The sequence below is a fragment of the Podarcis erhardii genome (genome assembly GCF_964252035.2).
Source record: "Podarcis erhardii genome assembly, chromosome: 6".
In the NCBI taxonomy this organism is placed as follows: domain Eukaryota; kingdom Metazoa; phylum Chordata; class Lepidosauria; order Squamata; family Lacertidae; genus Podarcis; species Podarcis erhardii.
The window spans coordinates 38,356,819-38,362,818 of record NC_138510.1 but is presented as its reverse complement, the minus strand read 5'-3'; the positions used below and the strand labels follow the sequence as shown (position 1 = coordinate 38,362,818).

Sequence of the window (6,000 nt, the reverse complement as noted above, 5' to 3'; positions counted from 1 at the left end):
ACACACAGACCTCTTCAAACCCTTCATGGATGCTTTCCACGCCATTTAAATGCTGAAATCCATAGAATCTTTCTGCCTCAGTTCCCCAGCTGTAAAATGGGTAAAATAAGGAAGGTGCAAATGACTTTGTAAAAAGTGTCCTTCCGTTTCCTACAACTGTGCCAGGGGTGTGGTACCATTTTCAGTCTGAGGGCCACATTCCATTCTGAGCAACTTTCTTGGGGCCACATGCCATTCCTGGGTGGAGCAATGGGTATAAATTTTTACCTTTGTACAACAGCCTAGTTTCTGTATGCACTCCTGCACCCTTCTTACTTCTCTATCTTGTCTCTAAGCAAGAGGACACATTCCAGAGTCGGGAAAACAAAGCAAGGATAATAGCAGATGTAGAGGTTGTGAAGCAGAGACAATGATGTGTGTGTGTGTGTGTGTGTGTGTGTGTGTGTGTGTAGAAACCTCTGACTTTGCATGGCAATGGTAGCATCCATTGCTCTGCTTCTGGTCCTGCCCACCAGTTCCATATACTTCCTGGAAGGTGTCCAATACAGTGGTACCTCAGGTTAAGTACTTAATTTGTTCCAGAGGTCTGTTCTTAACCTGAAACTGTTCTCAACCTGAAGCACCACTTTAGCTAATGGGGCTTCCTGCTGCTGCCGCGCTGCCGGAGCACGATTTCTGTTCTTATCCTGAAGCAAAGTTCTTAACTTGAAGCACTATTTCTGGGTTAGCGGAGTCTGAAGCATATGTAACCTGAAGCGTATGTAACCCGAGGTACCACTGTACTGAAATATGGCCCTTGGGATGAAAAAAGCTTCTTAATTCCTGTGCTAGAAGGTACACTGAATTTTCCACAAGTCTTTGCTGATTCCTCCAATGCAATGCAAGCCCCTTGAAAATCTTCCCTAGAGGGTTGAGGGTTCCCTAGAATTCCCACCAGAACTGCATGGTATATGGTATAGAGTCGTGTTCTTCGACATTGGGCCCCCAGACAACCCCCTTCATTCCTAAATACTGGCTAAGCTGGCTGCAGGTGATGGGAGTCGTAGTCTCCCATCTGGGTACCCAAGGTATAGAGGGCTACCTATATATTGATGAAAGTGGGGTGCCTGGCCTTGCGCTAGTGGAAGCACTTCTACCAGCACAAAGCTACCACTGGCTGCAATGCAATGTGTGGGGTTTTCATAGGAGACCAGTGAAACATATTATCTCCCCCGCTCACCTTCTGAAATGGTGCAGCCCCAAGAGGGTTTGGCCATGAGCCTCCTCTGAATGTTTGAAAGAGCTCATCAAGCCAAAATCAGGAGAGATCAGCCAAGTAGGAGGCGTGCTAATCCCTTATGTAAACAGAAGCACTTGCAGTGGAGAGGAATGATTCAGTGCAGTGCAGCTTGGTGCCAATAATAAAAAAGAGATAATATGTAAGATGACATACAGGAAAAGAAATAGGTTTTGGAAGTGTGCTCTTGGCTGTGATGGGAGTACTCATCCTGGGATGGCAGAGTCTTCATTTGATGTGTTTTACTGTAACACTGTATTGGAAAAGGCAACAGGCAAAATCCTGGAAAATACAAACGGGTGTCTACCAGGGATTGGCCCCAATTACTGTTTCATGGCCCCTTCTGCGCTGTTTTCTTAAAAAGCAGTATAATATCACTTTAAATATTCATGGCTCCTCCAAAGGAATCCTGGGAACTGGATCCTGGAAGACCCCTATTCCCTCACAATTCTCAGAGTGATTTATTAATCAATCCCGGTGTTTCCCAACACCTCTCAGCAAACTTTTAATTCCCAGGATTCTTTGATGGCCATAAGTGCTCAAAGTAGCATGATAGTGCTTTCCACGTTTGGTGTGGACAGGACCATATCTAGAATTCAAATCATTAGATACTCACAGGTTTCCATAGCAACTTTGAGCGTGGGTGGGTGGGTGGGGTGGGCTGGCAGTGGAGGAAAGCATTTTAACTCCACTGCAGTATTTATTAAGCATTTTCCTGTTGCCTTAAAAAAAAATACAGGGTTGCTGTCAAATCAGGGGTATGAGAACCAGATGCCCTGGATATGTTGTCGAACTAAAACTCCCATCATTCCTTACTGGTGGTCATGCTGGCTGGGGTTGATTGAAGTTGAATCCAACAGCACCTGGAAGGCCACAGACTTACCATATGTGGTATAGGCAAGTGGCCAAAAGCTTAATTTTGTTTTTACGATGGCCTCTTTAGAAAGGAATGACACATTTAAACATCAGCAAATTGGCATGTTCCATACCAAAGGCTGAGTTCACTGGGCCAGGGTCAGTTTAAAAGAGACGCACGTCTGTCAGAGCAGAATTGCCATCCTTTTGATGGCTTCATAACTTTAATGCCTTCAAGATGGGCAGAATCTCTTCTCACCACCGTATGTCCTGATCTATCCCCAACCATTCATGCTCTAGTTAGGCAGCTCTGTAACACAGTCTTGGGGGGAGAAGGGGGCTGTTCTATGAATAGGTTGTCTGAAAGAGTCCTGAGTTATTTAGTATTCATTTGACTTGGAAGTCAAAGTTATTGACTAAAAGCCATGCTTGAAATCCAAAACTGAGCTACGAGGGAACCACACACAGTACCTGCAAACTCTGCCAGGGTATGAGTCAAAGTTGGGCATTCTTTCATTAGACGACAGAACTTTATATTTATGAACTTGAACAAACTCATTAGATTCATCCTGAATTTGCAGTTTTAAAAAATGTGGCCAAGTAACAGAAGAGCTAGTTTCTGCAGTGTGCAGGGGCTGGGGCTCCCCACCACTGGTGTAGCATACAGGTGTTAGATATGACAGCTGTTAATTCCTCATTTATTCACTCATGTAGGTCAAGTGTCTGAGTCTGTGACCTCAAGGTTAGAACAAGAAAAGGAGGAGAGTCACAGGAAAGCTGAGAATTTCCCTGCAAAACAAGGACTCATTATATAACTGAAAAGCCACACAAAAGGTTGGCTGTGTTTGTAAGACCAATTGCCTCCCACTTCCGCAGAGTGCTGAGTTCAGTTTAGCACAACGGGATGTGCAGGTGATAAGCATTTTTAAACATCCGGCTCTATTTAAATGTCTATTAGGAAGTGGGGAGGGGGTTGCTGCTGCTGCTACTGCTGCTTCTTTTGGAAAATCTTTTCCTCACCAACAATGGGAAGTTGAGAAATAAACACTGCAGCAAGCAAAATCTGTGTAATATAACAGTTGCAGAACTGACTGCTGTGGGGGTGTGGAAGGGGAAAACCAACTTTCATTTTTATTTTTTTGTCCCATTCATGGTCTGTATAACAAGGTGGGATCATACAGCTCAGCATGTGATGGCTATTCAAAAGTTGACTGAATGGCAGCTCTAATCATGTGGAAGTTCAGTCACTAAGTAACCTCTTGACTATATGATGAATCAAGCCTGACCGCACTTCCTAATGATGGAAAGCAGTGTTCAATATGAAATTATGGAGTTTAGCAGAGAGCAAGTCTTGCCTGAAGCTTCACTTCTTCTGCAAAGGTAAGCCCAGTCTCGCTTATCTTCTAGTTCTTCAAGAGTGTCAACAAGCTTATGAATTGAGGTGGTCCAATAAGCACTGTGTAATTTGACTTTCAAAAAGCCTTTGACAATTTGTCACTTTTCAGAACTTCTGGAACTTACATCATTTGATAGAAAAATAGGAAGCTAATAATGAGCCTGATCCATTACTGGCAGCGGTTCAGCATTTCAGGCAGGGGGCATTCCCAGTCCTACCTGTAGACGTCAAAGATTGAAACCGGGACCTTCTGCATGCAATTTTTGTTTCATAATATCATGGCTCATAATTTGTTGGCTTTTATTACCAGGAGCTGGCAATTATTGCTATTGAGATGATCCCAAGACAGAGTAAACTGGCAGGTATTCATTAACTATAACCATCACTGCAGCCCCCTAGATAAGAATAACTTTGCAACTAATGATTGAATGGAATTTGCATCCTTTGCTTTGTTTTTGGTAGTGTTACCAGTGCCTTGCCTCTCTCCCTCCCTCTGATACTCTATTACTACTTGGCTGCTATGCCATTGGGGATTTGCACCAAGAACAGATACTTCAGGGTTAACTTTTCAGTGGATTATTTTTTGAGTGAGAGGATACATTGCTAAGTTCCCCCTTTCCTAATTGTTTTTTAAGTTGATTCTAGCAGTCAAGATTCCAGAGCCTGCATAGACTGTGGGAGAGATGCCCATTATACTAGAACACTTCAACATCATCAAACTGCTGCCAACAATGTTTCCTGTGGAACATTGGTTTTAATCTTGTGTTATTCCTCCAAACACAGATGTTCAGGATCCTGTTAGGTGATTCTTAGCCCAACTGGGGTCATGCCTAGTCTATAAGTACTATGGCATCATGCCCAGAACGCCACGTAATGAGATGTACTCTACTGTTCTGTACTATCCAGGAAGATTCTCTGAAATAGATCTAAGCAGTAGGTAATTTAAGATGACACCTGTTATATAAGAGCTGAATTGTCATTACTAATTCCTAGTGTACAGAGACCTTAGAGGCTTTTTAGTTTACATTTAATTTCTCTCTCTTATTAAAAAATGGCTTAAACGTCCTTTAAAAATTGGATCTAGTACACCCAATTTGAGTCACACAACTCAAACAGATTTATTTTTTGTTGTGTGTGTGTGTATAAAATTTGTTGTATATATTTCAACAATCCTAAAGTTTAAGAGTTAGTAGCCCAGATGTTGTAAAGGTTGAAGAAGGTAACAGTGGTTACCCAGACCCCCTTACTGGTTGCGAAGAGGCCCCATAACAGTTCAAGCTTCAGAGCTCCAAAAATGTAGGTCCACCACTATAAATGTAAATTGGTATCCATTGCTCTACCCAACACTGGCATGTGGCCCCTGGAAAGTTACAGGGGCTGAAGAAGCTCCCCCACACTTGCCTTACAGGATCTCTGACATGGAAGGCTGAGGCCACCCAGTGTCTGATATGGACCCCCTGCTTCTGCCACCTCCCTTTGCTGGAACAGTGTCTACTTTGCTTTCCTTTTCCCATAGGCATGGATGGCAGCAGTTCATTTATAAGCAACATGTACACAGCCAGGACTTTTTTCTGGGGGTACACAGGGGAACGCATCCCCCTAAACATTTTGTGAATCTAAATTTGGCCTCATTGAGGGGCAGTATTTCAATATAAGTAGGAAAATGACAGCGCCCCTAAACATTTTCTTAGAAAAAAAGCACTGTGCAGCATATAAGCTACGGGGTGTGTGTGTGTGTGTGTGTGTGTGTGTGTGAGAGAGAGAGAGAGAGAGAGAGAGAGAGAGAGAGAGAGAGAGAGAGAAACTATTTGTCTTTTATTACCTTAATAACCCCAAATGTTGAGAATCAGGCTGGCTCTTTTCTGCATAACTCTGCCTCCTCATCTTCATCTAGAGCTCCTTCATTAGTCATACTGGTCATGCTAGTCACTTTTGGCACTGACTTTGAAAAAGATTAGGAAGAAAGAGAGAGAAGCACAAGGGGTTTTTTGTATGTTCCAGTATGTCTTGGAAGAATCATATAAACATACAAAGTTGCCCCATAGCTGACTGGTCTGACAGTGGTACTCCAGGGTCTCCAACAGAGGTTGTTCCCAGATCTTTGTGGGTGGAGAAACCAGGGATCGAAAAGATTCCGGCATTGCAGGGGGGTGGACTAGATGGGGTGGTATGTTCTGGGCCCGTATCACCAGTTGCTTCATTTTCATCATGGGGAAGCCATGCACCTAGTGTATGAAGAACAAAATGGCACACAACACAGTGCTGCTAGTGAACCTAACATGGTTCAGTCATTGGTACCACAATTGCATTGGATGCAGTGCTGAGTTCATTGGCAACTTGAATCTTTGACTGGTCCATAGCTGCGCAGGCACTGGGCGTCACATGAACACCATGGTACAATTAGGGTGGATCTGGCTCACAAATCTGTATTAGAACACATTCAGAGTTGGAGGCCCACGACTGTAAAGTGGGG

General features: G+C 43.5%; 2 long non-coding RNA genes across 2 annotated transcripts in view; one reads left to right on the top strand and one right to left on the bottom strand.

The window, feature by feature from the left end:
* The first annotated feature begins 569 nt into the window (after positions 1-569).
* The window catches only part of LOC309343483, a 22,992-nt gene continuing 17,561 nt past the window's right edge, over positions 570-6,000 (top strand). The window contains exon 1 of the long non-coding RNA XR_014157296.1: positions 570-779. This is a non-coding gene — a long non-coding RNA (uncharacterized lncRNA). The remainder of the gene's footprint in view (positions 780-6,000) is intronic.
* Positions 5,254-6,000, bottom strand: part of LOC309343490 — a 25,521-nt gene continuing 24,774 nt past the window's right edge. The window contains exon 3 of the long non-coding RNA XR_014157304.1: positions 5,254-5,752. This is a non-coding gene — a long non-coding RNA (uncharacterized lncRNA). The remainder of the gene's footprint in view (positions 5,753-6,000) is intronic.